Raw genomic sequence first — 24,155 nt, 5'->3', positions numbered from 1 at the left:
AGAGCGCAAGCATGAGGAAGCCTGCAGCAGTGCCTGTGACAGATCGCTGATCTGTCACAGCGATCTGTGATGTGACAGATCAGCGATCTGTCACAGGACAGTGATGTCCCCCATGGGACATTATAATAAAGTAAAAAACAAAAAGTGTAAAAATAATTTTAATAAAATCGTTAAATAAATAAGAAAAAAAATTATTCCCTAATAAATTCATTTTTTGAATATAAAGAAACAGAAAAACAATAAAAGTACACCTATTTGTTATCGCCGCGTCCGTAATGACCCACCCTATAAAACTGTCCCATTAGTTAACCCCTTTAGCGTTCCCCTTAAAAAATAAAAAACGACGCAAAAATTAATGATTTATTATCATACCGACGAACAAAAAGTGCAATAACGCGCGATCAAAAAGACGCATATAAATATCCATGGTACCGCTGAAAACGACATCTTGTCCCGCAACAAACGAGCCACCACACAGCATCATCAGAGAAAAAATAAAAAAGTTATAGCTCGCAGAATAAAGCGATGTAAAAATAATTATTTTTTATAAAAAAAAATTTTCATAGCATAAAACCGCCAAAACATAAAAAAAGACATAAAAGAGGTATCGCTGTAATCATACTGACCCGAAGAATAAAAGCGCCTTATCAATTTTACCGCACGCGGAACGGTGTAAACGCACCCCCCCCCCCAAAAGAAATTCCTGAAAAGCTGGTTTTTGTTCATACTGCGTCCCAAAAATCGGAGTAAAAAGCGACCAAAAAATGTCACGTGCCCGAAAATGGTACCAATAAAAACGTCAACTCGTCCCGCAAAAAATATGACCTCACATGACTCGGTGGGTCAAAATAAGGAAAAATTATAGCTCTCAAAATGTGGTGATGCATAAACTATTTTTACAATAAAAAGCGTCTTTTAGCGTATGACAGCTGCCAAAAATTAAAACCCGCCATAAATAGTAAATCAAACCCCCCCTTTATCACCCCCTTAGTTAGGCAAAAATAATAAAATAAAAAAAAAATGTATTTATTTCCATTTTCCCATTAGGGCTAGGGTCAGGGCTAGGGTTAGGGTGGGAGTTAGAATTGGGGGGTTTCCACTGTTTTGGCACTTCAGGGGCTTTCCAAACGCGACATGACGTCCGCTCTCAATTCCAGCCAAAAAAGTTAAATGGCGCTGCTTCCCTTCCGAGCTCTGCCATGTGCCCAAATAGTGGTTTACCCCCATATATGGGGTATCAGCGTACTCAGGATGAATTGCACAATAACTTTTGGGGTCCTGTTACTCTTGGGAAAATAAAAATTAGGGGTGAAAAGATCATTTTTGTGGAAAAAATATGATGTCTTTAATTGGATGGCTGCACGTTATAAACTTCTGTGAAGCCCTTTGGGGGTTCAAAGTGATTTGCAGCGCGGATTGTCTGACCACTTTTTCTCCTATCCTGCATCTTCTACGTTGGTCCCTCGTGGATCTGTGGTTTCTGCAGCAGCGAATCCTCCATGCTTATTACAAGCTCCATCTGGTGAGTGTATTATTTTTAAATTGATATACCTACACTGGATAATGCACTATTGCGCTATTTCTCTTCAATAGTATATCCCTACGAAGTACACTATGTCGTGAGAAAAAATGAATGTCAGAATCACCGGCGGGATCCATGGAAGCGTTCCAGAGTTATGACCTCTTAAAGGGACAGGGGTAAGAATTGTCAAAATTGGCCCGGTCATTAACGTGCCAACCACCCTTGGGGGTTAAGGGGTTAATACTGATGAAGTCTGATAATCCGGCACCTGTCAACACCATTAATACTGATAACATCTGATAATCCAGCATCTGTAAGCACCATTAATACCGATAACATCTGATAATCCGGCATTTGTCAGGTCCATTAATACTCATGATATCTGATAATCCGGCACCTGTCAGCACGATTAATACTGACAACATCTGATAATCCGGCACATGTCAGCACGATTAATACTGACAACATCTGATAATCCGGCACGTGTCAGCACCATTAATACTGATGAAGTCTGATAATCCGGCACCTGTCAACACCATTAATACTGATAACATCTGATAATCCAGCATCTGTAAGCACCATTAATACCGATAACATCTGATAATCTGGCATTTGTCAGGCTCATTAATACTCATGATATCTGTTATTCCGGCACGTGTCAGCACGATTAATACTGACAACATCTGATAATCCGGCACGTGTCAGCACGATTAATACTGACAACATCTGATAATCCTGCACGTGTCAGCACGATTAGTACTGACAACATCTGATAATCCGGCACGTGTCAGCACGATTAGTACTGACAACATCTGATAATCCGGCACGATTAATACTGACAACATCTGATAATCCCGCACCTGTCAGCACGATTAATACTGACAACATCTGATAATCCGGCACGTGTCAGCACCATTAATACTGATGAAGTCTGATAATCCGGCACCTGTCAACACCATTAATACTGATAACATCTGATAATCCAGCATCTGTATGCACCATTAATACCGATAACATCTGATAATCTGGCATTTGTCAGGTCCATTAATACTCATGATATCTGATAATCCGGCACGTGTCAGCACGATTAATACTGACAACATCTGATAATCCGGCACGTGTAGGCACGATTAATACTGACATCTGATAATCCGGCACCTGTCACCACGATTAATACTGACAACATCTGATAATCCGGCATTTGTCAGGTCCATTAATACTCATGATATCTGATAATCCGGCACCTGTCAGCACGATTAATACTGACAACATCTGATAATCCGGCACGTGTCAGCACGATTAATACTGACAACATCTGATAATCCGGCACGATTAATACTGACAACATCTGATAATCCGGCACCTGTCAGCACGATTAATACTGACAACATCTGATAATCCAGCATCTGTAAGCACCATTAATACCGATAACATCTGATAATCTGGCACGTTTCAGGTCCATTAATACTCATGATATCTGATAATCCGGCACGTGTCAGCACGATTAATACTGACAACATCTGATAATCCGACACGTGTCAGCACGATTAATACTGATGAAGTCTGATAATCCGGCACCTGTCAACACCATTAATACTGATAACATCTGATAATCCAGCATCTGTAAGCACCATTAATACCGATAACATCTGATAATCTGGCACATGTTTCAGGTCCATTAATACTCATGATATCTGATAATCCGGCACGTGTCAGCACGATTAATACTGACAACATCTGATAATCCGGCACGTGTCAGCACGATTAATACTTACAACATCTGATAATCCGGCACCTGTCACCACGATTAATACTGACAACGTCTGATAATCCGGCACGTGTCAGCACCATTAATATTTCATTGAAGTAATGTGCTACAACATCAGCAACATAGCAGTGTGTATGCGCCGGCCATAGGGATCATGGCGACGGCCGTCACGTTCAGTCAGCCTGTTCTGTCGGAAAGGCGTTCCCTTCTATAAGATGGAGGACACCAATATATGAAGGGTTGCCCCAATGTAGAGGGATCATCCTTATTCTCATTTGCACATGGAAGCACGAGAAGCAATGGGATGAAAGGGAAAAGATACACATTAGAAAAAAACTTTTTGACAGTGAGGGTGAGCAATGAGTGGAACAGGCGGCCACCAGAGGAGGTGACGAGTTCTCCTTCGGTGGGACTGTTCACCCAGAGGCTGGACAGACATCTGTCTGAGAGGGTTTAGTGAATCCTGCCATTGCTGCATTGAGCAGCAGGCGGACAGACACGATGGCCTTTGACCTCTCTTCCAACTGAAACATACTATGATTCTACAGCAGCCAATCACAGCGCTTGCTCATCCATATATGCAAATGAGCTGCAGGAAACACAAACGTGTCACCTAGTTTCTCCAGAATACACAGCAGGGGCGGGACATTTTGACAACAGGGATGTTCAGTTTGTCAGAAGATCACTCTGGTGGCATTTTAAAAAATCTCCATAATTTATAGTGGTTGGCCATTACTGGGACATAAATAGCGCTGAGGTCTGCTTATAGAGATGTGTGCGGTGGTGTCTGGATGTAGACCAGGGGGCTTCGGAGGCTGGTGGGATCGCGACGGTGACAGCAGCTGCCTATTCCGGCGGTCCCTCCCTCCATGTGCGCCTGCCTGCGCCCAGCCACCGCACTGCACACACTTTTTGATAAGTAACATGTATAGAACAAAACAAGTGTAAATTGCACTCATTTTCTGGAACAGTTTAAAGGGTGTCAACCCGTTCGCTCGTGACTATATATCTATAATATGACCGGACATGTGTCCTTCTGTCAGAATCCTCCTGCGGACCGTGTCGCCGGAGTCGTAGCATGCGCGCATACCGCACTACGACGCTATTCTATTGGAGAGCAAAGGGCGGCGCTGTCTTATGTGATCGGGGCCATCTGCACGATGTCAGCTCTGTGCCAGCAGCGGCTTCACCGGTGGTGATGAGGAGACCGGCGTGTACATATACACACCGGGGGGAAGATACATTATATTCTGTGGGGTGCTACATTATATTCTATGGGGAGGTGGGCTGTACTATATTCTATGGGGGGTACATTATATTCTATGGGGAGGTGGGCTGTACTATATTCTATGGGGTGCTACATTATATTCTATGGGGAGGTGGGCTGTACTATATTCTATGGGGTGCTACATTATATTCTATGGGGAGGTGGGCTGTACTATATTCTATGGGGGGTACATTATTTTCTATGGGGTGCTACATTATATTCTATGGGGAGGTGGGCTGTACTATATTCTATGGGGGTACATTATATTCTATGGGGAGGTGGGCTGTACTATATTCTATGGGGGGTACATTATATTCTATGGGGAGGTGGGTTGTATTATATTCTATGGGGGGTACATTATATTCTATGGGGAGGTGGGTTGTATTATATTCTATGGGGGGGTACATTATATTCTATGGGGAGGTGGGCTGTACTATATTCTATGGGGGGTACATTATATTCTATGGGGAGGTGGGTTGTATTATATTCTATGGGGGGGTACATTATATTCTATGGGGAGGTGGGCTGTACTATATTCTATGGGGGGTACATTATATTCTATGGGGAGGTGGGTTGTATTATATTCTTATGGGGGGTACATTATATTTTATGGGGAGGTGGGTTGTAGCCCTGCCACTAGGACTTGGTTCCAGCGATTATTGCAACAACTATTTATCAGAATCCAAGCCTATTAAAAGATCATTCAAAGCTCAGCGGACCATGCTAGGGGTCCTATAAGGATGGGAGACAAAGCAGTCAACTATTGCACCCTGCCCAGCATTTATTCACACAGTTAAACGTAGCAGAATTTCTGCCCCCCAAAAAAAATCAGCGGAAGACACAGCATTTACGCTACGGCCTATATGTGCAAGAAAAGTGGATGTGATTTCATGCGATCTGCGATCGCTGGGAGGCTGAAGACGCTGCTGAACTGTGCGAATTTTGGTGTTTTTTTCCCTATAAGCTTCTATGTGAAACATGAAAAAAACTAATGTTAATACTGATAATATCTGATAATCCGGGATATCTGTCAGGTCCATCAACCCCTTTCCTACATTAGACGTACTATTCCGTCCATGTGACCTGGGACCTAAGTCCCAAGGACGGAATAGTACGTCTAATGCGATCAGCTGCGCTCACGGGGGGAGCGCAGCTGATCGCGGCCGGGTGTCAGCTGATTATCACAGCTGACACCCGGCACAATGTGTGACCGCCCCCGACACGTTAACCCCTGGGACACCGCGATCAAACATGATCGCGGTGTACCGGGGGTTAAAGGAAGCATCGGCAGGGAGGGGGCTCCCTCCGTGCTTCCCTGCGACCAGCGTCGGACTGGAACACCTTGGGCCCACCAGAGAAAATCATTCTTGGGGCCCACTATGTAGCTGCATAGAGTTAAATACCAGACCACCAATTATGCGGTAAAACACGCTAATATCCGGGTATAATATAAGGTTGTACATGTTTTAATTATGTAGCAGGAGTTGGGGTAGCCCCCTCATAGAATATAAAGCAGCCCCCTCACATAGTATAATGCAGCCATCTCATAGAATATAATGCAGCCATCTCATAGAATATAATACTGCCCCCCTCATAGGGTATAATACTGCCCCCCTCATAGGGAATAATGCACCCCCTCATAGGGTATAATGCACCCCCTCATAGGGTATAATACTGCCCCCCTCATAGGGTATAATACTGCCCCCCTCATAGGGTATAATACTGCCCCCCTCATAGGGTATAATACTGCCCCCCTCATAGGGAATAATGCACCCCCTCATAGGGAATAATGCTGCCCCCTCATAGGGTATAATACTGCCCCCCTCATAGGGTATAATACTGCCCCCCTCATAGGGTATAATACTGCCCCCCTCATAGGGTATAATACTGCCCCCCTCATAGGGAATAATGCACCCCCTCATAGGGTATAATGCTGCCTCCTCATAGGGTATAATACTGCCCCCCTCATAGGGAATAATGCATCCCCTCATAGGGAATAATGCTGCCCCCTCATAGGGTATAATACTGCCCCCTCATAGGGTGTAATGCACCCCCTCATAGGGAATAATGCTGCCCTCCTCATAGGGTATAATGCTGCCTCCTCATAGGGTATAATGCTGCCGCCTCATAGGGTATAATACTGCCCCCCTCATAGGGAATAATGCACCCCCTCATAGGGTATAATGCTGCCTCCTCATAGGGTATAATACTGCCCCCCTCATAGGGTATAACGCTGCCCCCTCATAGGGTATAATGCTGCCCCCTCATAGGGTATAATACTGCCCCCCTCATAGGGAATAATGCTGCCCCCCTCATAGGGTATAATACTGCCTCCTCATAGGGTATAATACTGCCCCCCTCATAGGGAATAATGCATCCCCTCATAGGGTATAATGCACCCCCTCATAGGGTATAATACTGCCCCCCTCATAGGGTATAATACTGCCCCCTCATAGGGTATAATACTGCCCCCCTCATAAGGTATAATACTGCCCCCCTCATAGGGTATAATACTGCCCCCCTCATAGGGAATAATGCATCCCCTCATAGGGAATAATGCTGCCCCCTCATAGGGTATAATGCTGCCCCCCTCATAGGGTATAATACTGCCCCCCCTCATAGGGTATAATACTGCCCCCCTCATAGGGAATAATGCGTCCCCTCATAGGGAATAATGCTGCCCTCCTCATAGGGTATAATGCTGCCTCCTCATAGGGTATAATGCTGCCTCCTCATAGGGTATAATGCTGCCCCCTCATAGGGAATAATGCACCCCCTCATAGGGTATAATGCTATATAGATATATAGATATAGAGTTAGATAGAAATAGATAGAAAGATAGATGTAGAAATAGATAGATATAGAGATAGATAGTAGATAATGGATAGAAAGTAGATAATGGATAGATATAGATAGAAAGATTCATAGAGATAGATATAAAGATAGATATATAAAGAAATATAGATAGATAGATCGATAGGTAGATAGATATAGAGATAGATAGAAAATAGATAATGGATAGATAGATAGATAGATAGATATAGAGATAGATAGCTATAGATAGAAAGATATAGAGATAGATATATATATATAGATAGAGAAAGATAATAGATAGAGAAAGATAATAGATAGAGATATACAGATATAATAATAATAATAATAATAATAATAATAATATAGACATATATAGATAGATATAGAGATAAATATATATAGATAGATGGATATAAATAAAAATAGATATAGAGATATATAGAGATAGATAGATATAGAGATAATAGATATAGAGATAGATAGATAGATATAGAGACAGATAGATATAGAAAGATAGATATAGCGATAGATATAGAGATAATAGCTAGATATAGAGATATGTATAGAGATAGATAGATATAGAGTTAGAAAGATAGATATAGAGAGATATAGAGATAGATAGAGATAGCTAGATAGATGGATAGATAGATATAGATAATAGAGATAATAGATAGATAGATATAGAGATAGATGGATAGATATAGAGATAGATGGATAGATATAGAGATAGATGGATAGATAGATAAAGAGAGAGAGATAGAGATTGATAGATAATGAGATATAGAGATAGATATAGAGATATAGTGTTAGATAGAAAGATAGATCTAGAGATAGATATGGATATAGAGATAACAGATATAGAGATAGATATAGAGATAGATAGATATAGAGATAGATATAGAGATAATATATAGATAGATAGATATAGAGATAATATATAGATAGCTATAGAGAGAGCGATATAGAGATAGATATAGAGAGAAACAGATATATATATATATATATATATATATATATATATATATATATAGATAGATAGATATAGAGATAGATAGGTAGATAGATATAGAGATAATAGATAGAGATAGATAGATATAGATATAAAGATAGATAGAGATAGAGAGAGCGGTAGATAGAGAGAGAGATAGATATAGAGAGAGATAGATACAGAGATCGATAAATAGATAGAGATAAAAGGTATCAACTACTGAGGACTCTCAATCCTGAATATTTTTCTATTTACTGGCTAACACGGTACAAAGATATACATCTTTCCTGTATCTAGATAGAGATAGATATAGATAGATAGATAAAGATAGATAATAAATATAGAGATAACAGATAGATATAGAGATAGAGTAAGATAGAAAGATATAGAGATAGGTAGATATAGATAATAGAGATAGCTAGATAGACATAATAGATAGATATAGATAGATATAGATAGAAAGATAGATATAGAGATAGATGTAGAGATAGAAAGATAGATATAGAGATAGAGCGATAGATAGATATAGATAATAGATAGAGATAAATAGATAGAGAAAGATAGATAGATATAGAGATAGAAAGATAGATATACAGAGAGATCGATATAGAGATAGAGATAAATAGATAGATAGATATAGAGAGAGATATAGAGAGAAATAGATATAGATATAGAGATAATAGATATATATAAAGATAGATAGATATAGAGAGATAGATACAGAGAAAAGATATAGAGATAAATAGATAAAGATAGATATATAGATATAGAGATAGAAAGATAGATAGAGAGATAGATATAGAGATAGAGATATATAGATAGATAGCTATAGAGATATAGAGATAGATATAGAGAGAAATAGAGATAGATATAGAGATAGATAGAGATAGATATATAGATATAGATATAAAGATAGATATAGAGATAGAGCGATAGATAGCGAGAGATATAGATATAGAGATAGATAGATACAGAGAAAAGATATAGAGATAGATAACGGATAAATAGATAGATAGGTATAGAGATAGATAGATATAGATATTAGATAGAGATATATATAGATAAAGATAGATAGATATAGATGGTAGCTAGATAAATAAATATAGAGATAATAGATATAGAGATAGATAGAGTAAGATAGATAGATATAGAGATAGATAGATAGACATAATATATAGATATAGAAAGATATAGAGATAGATAGATAGATATAGAGATAGATGTAGAGATAGATAGATATAAAGATAGAGCGATAGAGATAGATATAGATAGAGATAGATATAGATAATAGATAGAGATAGAAAGATAGATAGATATAAGAGAGATAGAGAGAGAGATATATTGAGAAATAGAGATAGATAGATAGAGAGAGACAGATAGAGAGAGCGAGAGATATAAAAAAAAAAAAAAAACAATACTCACCTCTCCTCCTCGCTCCCACGCTGATCCCGGCTTCAGTGTCAGGAGCTGCCCCCTCTGCCAGACACACAGCGGGTGCGCGATGTAGTGACGTCATCGCGCACTGGCTGTGAGCCAGGAGCAGAGAGGACTGAGGGCGGCGCCGGCCCTGATTTACAGATGCAGAGCGGCTTACTGGGCTGGGGGCGGGGCCTCTGGGGGTGGAGACCTGAAATGATATTCACTGCTTCGCAGTGAATATTCATTTCTCTTTAGCAGCGGGGACAGGCTGCTCCGCTGGCAGGGCCCCCCATAGCAGCTGCATGGTGTGCGACACACCACTGGCTGGGGGCCCCTGGAGCAGCGGGGGCCCTAGGCAACTGCTGGCCCTGTATGCCTGCAGGTGCCAGGGCCCACCAGATGCCAGGGCCCACCGGAGAATCCTCCGGTTCCCCGGTGGGCCAGTCCGACGCTGCCTGCGACCCCCACAGCAGCGCGATGTGCAGCGCCGCTGCGGGGGTCGCCTTTCCTGCAGGTCCCCGGATCCAATATGGCGACGGGGACCTTCGGGGGCCTGCAGGGAGCTGGCTTCCTCACTGCCCGCAGAGCGCAGGCATGAGGAAGCCTGCAGCAGTGCCTGTGACAGATCGCTGATCTGTCACAGCGATCTGTGATGTGACAGATCAGCGATCTGTCACAGGACAGTGATGTCCCCCATGGGACATTATAATAAAGTAAAAAACAAAAAGTGTAAAAATAATTTTAATAAAATCGTTAAATAAATAAGAAAAAAAATTATTCCCTAATAAATTCATTTTTTGAACATAAAGAAACAGAAAAACAATAAAAGTACACCTATTTGTTATCGCCGCGTCCGTAATGACCCACCCTATAAAACTGTCCCATTAGTTAACCCCTTTAGCGTTCCCCTTAAAAAATAAAAAACGACGCAAAAATTAATGATTTATTATCATACCGACGAACAAAAAGTGCAATAACGCGCGATCAAAAAGACGCATATAAATATCCATAGTACCGCTGAAAACGACATCTTGTCCCGCAACAAACGAGCCACCACACAGCATCATCAGAGAAAAAATAAAAAAGTTATAGCTCGCAGAATAAAGCGATGCAAAAATAATTATTTTTTATAAAAAAAAATTTTCATAGCATAAAACCGCCAAAACATAAAAAAGACATAAAAGAGGTATCGCTGTAATCATACTGACCCGAAGAATAAAAGCGCCTTATCAATTTTACCGCACGCGGAACGGTGTAAACGCACCCCCCCCCCCAAAAGAAATTCCTGAAAAGCTGGTTTTTGTTCATACTGCGTCCCAAAAATCGGAGTAAAAAGCGACCAAAAAATGTCACGTGCCCGAAAATGGTACCAATAAAAACGTCAACTCGTCCCGCAAAAAATATGACCTCACATGACTCGGTGGGTCAAAATAAGGAAAAATTATAGCTCTCAAAATGTGGTGATGCATAAACTATTTTTACAATAAAAAGCGTCTTTTAGCGTATGACAGCTGCCAAAAATTAAAACCCGCCATAAATAGTAAATCAAACCCCCCCTTTATCACCCCCTTAGTTAGGCAAAAATAATAAAATAAAAAAAAAATGTATTTATTTCCATTTTCCCATTAGGGCTAGGGTCAGAGCTAGGGTCAGGGCTAGGGTTAGGGTGGGAGTTAGAATTGGGGGGTTTCCACTGTTTTGGCACTTCAGGGGCTTTCCAAACGCGACATGGCGTCCGATCTCAATTCCAGCCAAAAAAGTTAAATGGCGCTGCTTCCCTTCCGAGCTCTGCCATGTGCCCAAATAGTGGTTTACCCCCATATATGGGGTATCAGCGTACTCAGGATGAATTGCACAATAACTTTTGGGGTCCTGTTACTCTTGGGAAAATAAAAATTGGGGGTGAAAAGATCATTTTTGTGGAAAAAATATGATGTCTTTAATTGGATGGCTGCACGTTATAAACTTCTGTGAAGCCCTTTGGGGGTTCAAAGTGATTTGCAGCGCGGATTGTCTGACCACTTTTTCTCCTCTCCTGCATCTTCTACGTTGGTCCCTCGTGGATCTGTGGTTTCTGCAGCAGCGAATCCTCCATGCTTATTACAAGCTCCATCTGGTGAGTGTATTATTTTTAAATTGATATACCTACACTGGATAATGCACTATTGCGCTATTTCTCTTCAATAGTATATCCCTACGAAGTACACTATGTCGTGAGAAAAAAGCAATGTCAGAATCACCGGCGGGATCCATGGAAGCGTTCCAGAGTTATGACCTCTTAAAGGGACAGTGGTAAGAATTGTCAAAATTGGCCCGGTCATTAACGTGCCAACCACCCTTGGGGGTTAAGGGGTTAATACTGATGAAGTCTGATAATCCGGCACCTGTCAACACCATTAATACTGATAACATCTGATAATCCAGCATCTGTAAGCACCATTAATACCGATAACATCTGATAATCCAGCATTTGTCAGGTCCATTAATACTCATGATATCTGATAATCCGGCACCTGTCAGCACGATTAATACTGACAACATCTGATAATCCGGCACGTGTCAGCACCATTAATACTGACAACATCTGATAATCCGGCACGTGTCAGCACCATTAATACTGATGAAGTCTGATAATTCGGCACCTGTCAACACCATTAATACTGATAACATCTGATAATCCAGCATCTGTAAGCACCATTAATACCGATAACATCTGATAATCTGGCATTTGTCAGGTCCATTAATACTCATGATATCTGATAATCCGGCACGTGTAGGCACGATTAATACTGACAACATCTGATAATCCGGAACCTGTCACCACGATTAATACTGACAACATCTGATAATCCGGCATTTGTCAGGTCTATTAATACTCATGATATCTGATAATCCGGCACCTGTCAGCACGATTAATACTGACAACATCTGATAATCCGGCACGTGTCAGCACGATTAACACTGACAACATCTGATAATCCGGCACGATTAATACTGACAACATCTGATAATCCGGCACCTGTCAGCACGATTAATACTGACAACATCTGATAATCCGGCACGTGTCAGCACCATTAATACTGATGAAGTCTGATAATCCGGCACCTGTCAACACCATTAATACTGATAACATCTGATAATCCAGCATCTGTAAGCACCATTAATACCGATAACATCTGATAATCTGGCACATGTTTCAGGTCCATTAATACTCATGATATCTGATAATCCGGCACGTGTCAGCACGATTAATACTGACAACATCTGATAATCCGGCACGTGTCAGCACGATTAATACTTACAACATCTGATAATCCGGCACCTGTCACCACGATTAATACTGACAACGTCTGATAATCCGGCACGTGTCAGCACCATTAATATTTCATTGAAGTAATGTTCTACAACATCAGCAACATAGCAGTGTGTATGCGCCGGCCATAGGGATCATGGCGACGGCCGTCACGTTCAGTCAGCCTGTTCTGTCGGGAAGGCGTTCCCTTCTATAAGATGGAGGACACCAATATCTGAAGGGTTGCCCCAATGTAGAGGGATCATCCTTATTCTCATTTGCACATGGAAGCACAAGAAGCAATGGGATGAAAGGGAAAAGATACACATTAGAAAAAAACTTTTTGACAGTGAGGGTGAGCAATGAGTGGAACAGGCGGCCACCAGAGGAGGTGACGAGTTCTCCTTCGGTGGGACTGTTCACCCAGAGGCTGGACAGACATCTGTCTGAGAGGGTTTAGTGAATCCTGCCATTGCTGCATTGAGCAGCAGGCGGACAGACACGATGGCCTTTGACCTCTCTTCCAACTGAAACATACTAGGATTCTACAGCAGCCAATCACAGCGCTTGCTCATCCATATATGCAAATGAGCTGCAGGAAACACAAACGTGTCACCTAGTTTCTCCAAAATACACAGCAGGGGCGGGACATTTTGACAACAGGGATGTTCAGTTTGTCAGCAGATCACTCTGGTGGCATTTTAAAAAATCTCCATAATTTATAGTGGTTGGCCATTACTGGGACATAAATAGCGCTGAGGTCTGCTTATAGAGATGTGTGCGGTGGTGTCTGGATGTAGACCAGTGGGCTTCGGAGGCTGGTGGGATCGCGACGGTGACAGCAGCTGCCCATTCCGGCGGTCCCTCCCTCCACGTGCGCCTGCCTGCGCCCAGCCACCGCACTGCACACACCCTTTGATAAGTAACAGGTATAGAACAAAACAAGTGTAAATTGCACTCATTTTCTGGAACAGTTTAAAGGGTGTCAACCTGTTCGCTCGTGACTATATATCTATAATATGACCGGACATGTGTCCTTCTGTCAGAATCCTCCTGCGGACCGTGTCGCCGGAGTCGTAGCATGCGCGCATACCGCACTACGACGCTATTCTATTGGAGAGCAAAGGGCGGCGCTGTCTGATGTGATCGGGGCCATCTGCACGATGTCAGCTCTGTGCCAGCAGCGGCTTCACCGGTGGTGATGAGGAGACCGGCGTGTACATATACACACCGGGGGGGAGATACATTATATTCTGTGGGGTGCTACATTATATTCTATGGGGAGGTGGGCTGTACTATATTCTATGAGGGGTACATTATATTCTATGGGGAGGTGGGCTGTACTATATTCTATGGGGTGCTACATTATATTCTATGGGGAGGTGGGCTGTAATATATTCTATGGGGTGCTACATTATATTCTATGGGGAGGTGGGCTGTACTATATTCTATGGGTGGTACATTATTTTCTATGGGGTGCTACATTATATTCTATGGGGAGGTGGGCTGTACTATATTCTATGGGGGGTACATTATATTCTATGGGGAGGTGGGCTGTACTATATTCTATGGGGGGTACATTATATTCTATGGGGAGGTGGTTTGTATTATATTCTATGGGGGTACATTATATTCTATGGGGAGGTGGGTTGTATTATATTCTATGGGGGGGTACATTATATTCTATGGGGAGGTGGGCTGTACTATATTCTATGGGGGGTACATTATATTCTATGGGGAGGTGGGTTGTATTATATTCTATGGGGGGGTACATTATATTCTATGGGGAGGTGGGCTGTACTATATTCTATGGGGGGTACATTATATTCTATGGGGAGGTGGGTTGTATTATATTCTTATGGGGGGTACATTATATTTTATGGGGAGGTGGGTTGTAGCCCTGCCACTAGGACTTGGTTCCAGCGATTATTGCAACAACTATTTATCAGAATCCAAGCCTATTAAATGATCATTCAAAGCTCAGCGGACCATGCTAGGGGTCCTATAAGGATGGGAGACAAAGCAGTCAACTATTGCACCCTGCCCAGCATTTATTCACACAGTTAAACGTAGCAGAATTTCTGCCCCCCCTCAAAAAAAATCAGCGGAAGACACAGCATTTACGCTACGGCTTATATGTGCAAGAAAAGTGGATGTGATTTCATGCGATCTGCGATCGCTGGGAGGCTGAAGACGCTGCTGAACTGTGCGAATTTTGGTGTTTTTTCCTATAAGCTTCTATGTGAAACATGAAAAAAACTAATGTTAATACTGATAATATCTGATAATCCGGGATATCTGTCAGGTCCATCAACCCCTTTCCTACATTAGACGTACTATTCCGTCCATGTGACCTGGGACCTAAGTCCCAAGGACGGAATAGTACGTCTAATGCGATCAGCTGCGCTCACGGGGGGAGCGCAGCTGATCGCGGCCGGGTGTCAGCTGATTATCACAGCTGACACCCGGCACAATGTGTGACCGCCCCCGACATGTTAACCCCTGGGACACCGCGATCAAACATGATCGCGGTGTACCGGGGGTTAAAGGAAGCATCGGCAGGGAGGGGGCTCCCTCCGTGCTTCCCTGCGACCCCCACAGCAGCGCGATGTGCAGCGCCGCTGCGGGGGTCGCCTTTCCTGCAGGTCCCCGGATCCAATATGGCGACGGGGACCTTCGGGGGCCTGCAGGGAGCTGGCTTCCTCACTGCCCGCAGAGCGCAGGCATGAGGAAGCCTGCAGCAGTGCCTGTGACAGATCGCTGATCTGTCACAGCGATCTGTGATGTGACAGATCAGCGATCTGTCACAGGACAGTGATGTCCCCCATGGGACATTATAATAAAGTAAAAAACAAAAAGTGTAAAAATAATTTTAATAAAATTGTTAAATAAATAAGAAAAAAAATTATTCCCTAATAAATTCATTTTTTGAAAATAAAGAAACAGAAAAACAATAAAAGTACACCTATTTGTTATCGCCGCGTCCGTAATGACCCACCCTATAAAACTGTCCCATTAGTTAACCCCTTTAGCGTTCCCCTTAAAAAATAAAAAACGACGCAAAAATTAATGATTTATTATCATACCGACGAACAAAAAGTGCAATAACGCGCGATCAAAAAGACGCATATAAATATCCATGGTACCGCTGAAAACGACATCTTGTCCCGCAACAAACGAGCCACCACACAGCATCATCAGAGAAAAAATAAAAAAGTTATAGCTCGCAGAATAAAGCGATGCAAAAATAATTATTTTTTATAAAAAAAATTTTCATAGCATAAAACCGCCAAAACATAAAAAAAGACATAAAAGAGGTATCGCTGTAATCATACTGACCCGAAGAATAAAAGCGCCTTATCAATTTTACCGCACGCGGAACGGTGTAAACGCACCCCCCCAAAAGAAATTCCTGAAAAGCTGGTTTTTGTTCATACTGCGTCCCAAAAATCGGAGTAAAAAGCGACCAAAACATGTCACGTGCCCGAAAATGGTACCAATAAAAACGTCAACTCGTCCCGCAAAAAATATGACCTCACATGACTCGGTGGGTCAAAATAAGGAAAAATTATAGCTCTCAAAATGTGGTGATGCATAAACTATTTTTACAATAAAAAGCGTCTTTTAGCGTATGACAGCTGCCAAAAATTAAAACCCGCCATAAATAGTAAATCAAACCCCCCCTTTATCACCCCCTTAGTTAGGCAAAAATAATAAAATAAAAAAAAAAATGTATTTATTTCCATTTTCCCATTAGGGCTAGGGTCAGAGCTAGGGTCAGGGCTAGGGTTAGGGTGGGAGTTAGAATTGGGGGGTTTCCACTGTTTTGGCACTTCAGGGGCTTTCCAAACGCGACATGGCGTCCGATCTCAATTCCAGCCAAAAAAGTTAAATGGCGCTGCTTCCCTTCCGAGCTCTGCCATGTGCCCAAATAGTGGTTTACCCCCATATATGGGGTATCAGCGTACTCAGGATGAATTGCACAATAACTTTTGGGGTCCTGTTACTCTTGGGAAAATAAAAATTGGGGGTGAAAAGATCATTTTTGTGGAAAAAATATGATGTCTTTAATTGGATGGCTGCACGTTATAAACTTCTGTGAAGCCCTTTGGGGGTTCAAAGTGATTTGCAGCGCGGATTGTCTGACCACTTTTTCTCCTCTCCTGCATCTTCTACGTTGGTCCCTCGTGGATCTGTGGTTTCTGCAGCAGCGAATCCTCCATGCTTATTACAAGCTCCATCTGGTGAGTGTATTATTTTTAAATTGATATACCTACACTGGATAAGGCACTATTGCGCTATTTCTCTTCAATAGTATATCCCTACGAAGTACACTATGTCGTGAGAAAAAAGCAATGTCAGAATCACCGGCGGGATACATGGAAGCGTTCCAGAGTTATGACCTCTTAAAGGGACAGTGGTAAGAATTGTCAAAATTGGCCCGGTCATTAACGTGCCAACCACCCTTGGGGGTTAAGGGGTTAATACTGATGAAGTCTGATAATCCGGCACCTGTCAACACCATTAATACTGATAACATCTGATAATCCAGCATCTGTAAGCACCATTAATACCGATAATATCTGATAATCCGGCATTTGTCAGGTCCATTAATACTCATGATATCTGATAATCCGGCACCTGTCAGCACGATTAATACTGACAACATCTGATAATCCGGCACGTGTCAGCACCATTAATACTGATGAAGTCTGATAATCCGGCACCTGTCAACACCATTAATACTGATAACATCTGATAATCCAGCACCTGTAAGCACCATTAATACCGATAACATCTGATAATCTGGCATTTGTCAGGCTCATTAATACTCATGATATCTGTTATTCCGGCACGTGTCAGCACGATTAATACTGACAACATCTGATAATCCGGCACGTGTCAGCACGATTAGTACTGACAACATCTGATAATCCGGCACGTGTCAGCACGATTAGTACTGACAACATCTGATAATCCGGCACGATAAATACTGACAACATCTGATAATCCGGCACGTGTCAGCACCATTAATACTGATGAAGTCTGATAATCCGGCACCTGTCAACACCATTAATACTGATAACATCTGATAATCCAGCATCTGTAAGCACCATTAATACCGATAACATCTGATAATCTGGCATTTGTCAGGTCCATTAATACTCATGATATCTGATAATCCGGCACGTGTCAGCACGATTAATACTGACAACATCTGATAATCCGGCACGTGTAGGCACGATTAATACTGACAACATCTGATAATCCGGCACCTGTCACCACGATTAATACTGACAACATCTGATAATCCGGCATTTGTCAGGTCCATTAATACTCATGATACCGACGAACAAAAAGTGCAATAACGCGCGATCAAAAAGACGCATATAAATATCCATGGTACCGCTGAAAACGACATCTTGTCCCGCAACAAACGAGCCACCACACAGCATCATCAGAGAAAAAATAAAAAAGTTATAGCTCGCAGAATAAAGCGATGCAAAAATAATTATCTTTTATAAAAAAAAATTTTCATAGCATAAAACCGCCAAAACATAAAAAAAGACATAAAAGAGGTATCGCTGTAATCATACTGACCCGAAGAATAAAAGCGCCTTATCAATTTTACCGCACGCGGAACGGTGTAAACGCCCCCCCCCCAAAAGAAATTCCTGAAAAGCTGGTTTTTATTCATACTGCGTCCCAAAAATCGGAGTAAAAAGCGACCAAAAAATGTCACGTGCCCGAAAATGGTACCAATAAAAACGTCAACTCGTCCCGCAAAAAATATGACCTCACATGACTCGGTGGGTCAAAATAAGGAAAAATTATAGCTCTCAAAATGTGGTGATGCATAAACTATTTTTACAATAAAAAGCGTCTTTTAGCCTATGACAGCTGCCAAAAATTAAAACCCGCCATAAATAGTAAATCAAACCCCCCCTTTATCACCCCCTTAGTTAGGCAAAAATAATAAAATAAAAAAAAAATGTATTTATTTCCATTTTCCCATTAGGGCTAGGGTCAGAGCTAGGGTCAGGGCTAGGGTTAGGGTGGGAGTTAGAATTGGGGGGTTTCCACTGTTTTGGCACTTCAGGGGCTTTCCAAACGCGACATGGCGTCCGATCTCAATTCCAGCCAAAAAAGTTAAATGGCGCTGCTTCCCTTCCGAGCTCTGCCATGTGCCCAAATAGTGGTTTACCCCCATATATGGGGTATCAGCGTACTCAGGATGAATTGCACAATAACTTTTGGGGTCCTGTTACTCTTGGGAAAATAAAAATTGGGGGTGAAAAGATCATTTTTGTGGAAAAAATATGATGTCTTTAATTGGATGGCTGCACGTTACAAACTTCTGTGAAGCCCTTTGGGGGTTCAAAGTGATTTGCAGCGCGGATTGTCTGACCACTTTTTCGCCTCTCCTGCATCTTCTACGTTGGTCCCTCGTGGATCTGTGGTTTCTGCAGCAGCGAATCCTCCATGCTTATTACAAGCTCCATCTGGTGAGTGTATTATTTTTAAATTGATATACCTACACTGGATAATGCACTATTGCGCTATTTCTCTTCAATAGTATATCCCTACGAAGTACACTATGTCGTGAGAAAAAAGCAATGTCAGAATCACCGGCGGGTCATCCCAAACCTCACCACAGTCTTCATCCCAACCCTAACCCATCTCTTCAACCTATCACTAACAACTGGTGTTTTCCCCTCAAGCTTTAAACATGCCTCCATCACACCTATCCTCAAAAAGCCCTCTCTTGACCCATCCTCTGTATCTAGCTATCGCCCTATATCACTTCTCCCATACGCCTCCAAGCTACTGGAACAACACGTCTACCTTGAACTGTCCTCCCATCTCTCTTCTTGCTCCCTCTTCGACCGCTTACAATCTGGCTTCCGGTCACACCACTCCACTGAAACTGCCCTTACTAAGGTCACCAATGACCTCTTAACTGCCAAGAGCAAGCGACACTACTCTGTCCTCCTCCTCCTGGACCTGTCGGCTGCCTTTGACACAGTGGACCATTCCCTATTATTACAGACCCTCTCATCCCTCGGCATCACAGACTTGGCCCTCTCCTGGATCTCATCATACCTAACAGACCGGACATTCAGCGTCTCCCACTCACACACCACCTCCTCACCTCGCCCCCTATCTGTCGGAGTCCCACAAGGTTCAGTCCTAGGGCCCCTGCTGTTCTCTATTTACACCTTTGGCCTGGGACAGCTCATAGAATCTCATGGCTTTCAGTATCATCTTTATGCTGATGACACACAGATCTACATCTCTGGACCAGATATCACCTCCCTACTAACCAGAATCCCTCAATGTCTGTCCACTATTTCATCCTTCTTCTCCACTAGATATCTGAAACTCAACATGGACAAAACAGAATTCATCATCTTTCCCCCATCTCACGTGACCCCCCCTACGAACCTATCAATTACAGTAAATGACTGCCCACTCTCCCCAGTCCCACAAGCTCGCTGCCTCGGAGTAATCCTTGATGCTGATCTCTCCTTCAAACGACATATCCAAACCCTTTCCACTTCCTGCCGACTTCAACTCAAAAATATTTCACGCATCCGTTCATTCCTCACCAAAGAATCTGCAAAAACCCTAGTCCATGCCCTCATCATCTCTCGCCTTGACTACTGCAACCTCATGCTCTGCGGCCTCCCCTCAAACACTCTCGCACCCCTCCAATCTATTCTAAACTCTGCTGCCCGACTAATCCACCTGTCCCCCCGCTATTCCCCAGCTTCTCCCCTCTGTCAATCCCTTCACTGGCTCCCAATTGCCCAGAGACTCCATTACAAAACCCTAACCATGACATACAAAGCCATCCACAACTTGTCTCCTCCATACATCTGTGACCTCGTCTCCCGGTACTTTCCTGCACGCAACCTCCGATCCTCACAAGATCTCCTTCTCTACTCCCCTCTTATCTCCTCTTCCCACAATCGCATACAAGATTTCTCTCGCGCATCTCCCCTACTCTGGAACTCTCTACCACAACATATCAGACTCTCACCTACCATCGAAACCTTCAAAAAGAGCCTGAAGACCCACCTCTTCCGACAAGCCTATAACCTGCAGTAACCACCGATCGACCAAACCGCTGCACGACCAGCTCTACCCTCGCCTACTGTATTATCACCCATCCCTTGAAGATTGTGAGCCCTCGCGGGCAGGGTCCTCTCTCCTCCTGTACCAGTTATGACTTGTATTGTTTAAGATTATTGTACTTGTTTTTATGCATACCCCCCTCACATGTAAAGCGCCATGGAATAAATGGCGCTATAACAATAAATAATAATAATAATAATAAGCGTTCCAGAGTTATGACCTCTTAAAGGGACAGTGGTAAGAATTGTCAAAATTGGCCCGGTCATTAACGTGCCAACCACCCTTGGGGGTTAAGGGGTTAATACTGATGAAGTCTGATAATCCGGCACCTGTCAACACCATTAATACTGATAACATCTGATAATCCAGCATCTGTAAGCACCATTAATACCGATAATATCTGATAATCCGGCATTTGTCAGGTCCATTAATACTCATGATATCTGATAATCCGGCACCTGTCAGCACGATTAATACTGACAACATCTGATAATCCGGCACGTGTCAGCACCATTAATACTGATGAAGTCTGATAATCCGGCACCTGTCAACACCATTAATACTGATAACATCTGATAATCCAGCATCTGTAAGCACCATTAATACCGATAACATCTGATAATCTGGCATTTGTCAGGCTCATTAATACTCATGATATCTGTTATTCCGGCACGTGTCAGCACGATTAATACTGACAACATCTGATAATCCGGCACGTGTCAGCACGATTAGTACTGACAACATCTGATAATCCGGCACGTGTCAGCACGATTAGTACTGACAACATCTGATAATCCGGCACGATAAATACTGACAACATCTGATAATCCGGCACGTGTCAGCACCATTAATACTGATGAAGTCTGATAATCCGGCACCTGTCAACACCATTAATACTGATAACATCTGATAATCCAGCATCTGTAAGCACCATTAATACCGATAACATCTGATAATCTGGCATTTGTCAGGTCCATTAATACTCATGATATCTGATAATCCGGCACGTGTCAGCACGATTAATACTGACAACATCTGATAATCCGGCACGTGTAGGCACGATTAATACTGACAACATCTGATAATCCGGCACCTGTCACCACGATTAATACTGACAACATCTGATAATCCGGCATTTGTCAGGTCCATTAATACTCATGATATCTGATAATCCGGCACCTGTCAGCACGATTAATACTGACAACATCTGATAATCCGGCACGTGTCAGCACGATTAATACTGACAACATCTGATAATCCGGCACGATTAATACTGACAACATCTGATAATCCGGCACCTGTCAGCACGATTAATACTGACAACATCTGATAATCCGGCACGTGTCAGCACCATTAATACTGATGAAGTCTGATAATCCGGCACCTGTCAACACCATTAATACTGATAACATCTGATAATCCAGCATCTGTAAGCACCATTAATACCGATAACATCTGATAATCTGGCACATGTTTCAGGTCCATTAATACTCATGATATCTGATAATCCGGCACGTGTCAGCACGATTAATACTGACAACATCTGATAATCCGGCACGTGTCAGCACGATTAATACTTACAACATCTGATAATCCGGCACCTATCACCACGATTAATACTGACAACGTCTGATAATCCGGCACGTGTCTGCACCATTAATATTTCATTGAAGTAATGTGCTACAACATCAGCAACATAGCAGTGTGTATGCGCCGGCCATAGGGATCATGGCGACGGCCGTCACGTTCAGTCAGCCTGTTGTGTCGGAATGGCGTTCCCTTCTATAAGATGGAGGACACCAATATCTGAAGGGTTGCCCCAATGTAGAGGGATCATCCTTATTCTCATTTGCACATGGAAGCACGAGAAGCAATGGGATGAAAGGGAAAAGATACACATTAGAAAAAAACTTTTTGACAGTGAGGGTGAGCAATGAGTGGAACAGGCGGCCACCAGAGGAGGTGACGAGTTCTCCTTCGGTGGGACTGTTCACCCAGAGGCTGGACAGACATCTGTCTGAGAGGGTTTAGTGAATCCTGCCATTGCTGCATTGAGCAGCAGGCGGACAGACACGATGGCCTTTGACCTCTCTTCCAACTGAAACATACTAGGATTCTACAGCAGCCAATCACAGCGCTTGCTCATCCATATATGCAAATGAGCTGCAGGAAACACAAACGTGTCACCTAGTTTCCCCAAAATACACAGCAGGGGCGGGACATTTTGACAACAGGGATGTTCAGTTTGTCAGAAGATCACTCTGGTGGCATTTTAAAAAATCTCCATAATTTATAGTGGTTGGCCATTACTGGCCAACCACTATATCACATAAATAGAGCTGAGGTCTGCTTATAGAGATGTGTGCGGTGGTGTCTGGATGTAGACCAGTGGGCTTCGGAGGCTGGTGGGATCACGACGGTGACAGCAGCTGCCCATGTTGCAATATAGTCTGATCCAGCAGCTGCCCATTCCGGCGGTCCCTCCCTCCACGTGCGCCTGCCTGCGCCCAGCCACCGCACTGCACACACTTTTTGATAAGTAACAGGTATAGAACAAAACAAGTGTAAATTGCACTCATTTTCTGGAACAGTTTAAAGGGTGTAAACCCGTTCGCTCGTGACTATATATCTATAAAATGACCGGACATGTGTCCTTCTGTCAGAATCCTCCTGCGGACCGTGTCGCCGGAGTCGTAGCATGCGCGCATACCGAACTACGACGCTATTCTATTGGAGAGCAAAGGGCGGCGCTGTCTGATGTGATCGGGGCCATCTGCACGATGTCAGCTCTGTGCCAGCAGCGGCTTCACCGGTGGTGATGAGGAGACCGGCGTGTACATATACACACCGGGGGGGAGATACATTATATTCTGTGGGGTGCTGCATTATATTCTATGGGGAGGAGGGCTGTACTATATTCTATGGGGGGTACATTATTTTCTATGG

The sequence above is a fragment of the Dendrobates tinctorius genome, unplaced genomic scaffold (assembly GCF_039654945.1).
Source record: "Dendrobates tinctorius isolate UK_male_01 unplaced genomic scaffold, ASM3965494v1 ptg000250l, whole genome shotgun sequence".
Classification (NCBI taxonomy): Eukaryota; Metazoa; Chordata; class Amphibia; order Anura; family Dendrobatidae; genus Dendrobates; species Dendrobates tinctorius.
This window is presented reverse-complemented; position numbering follows the sequence as displayed.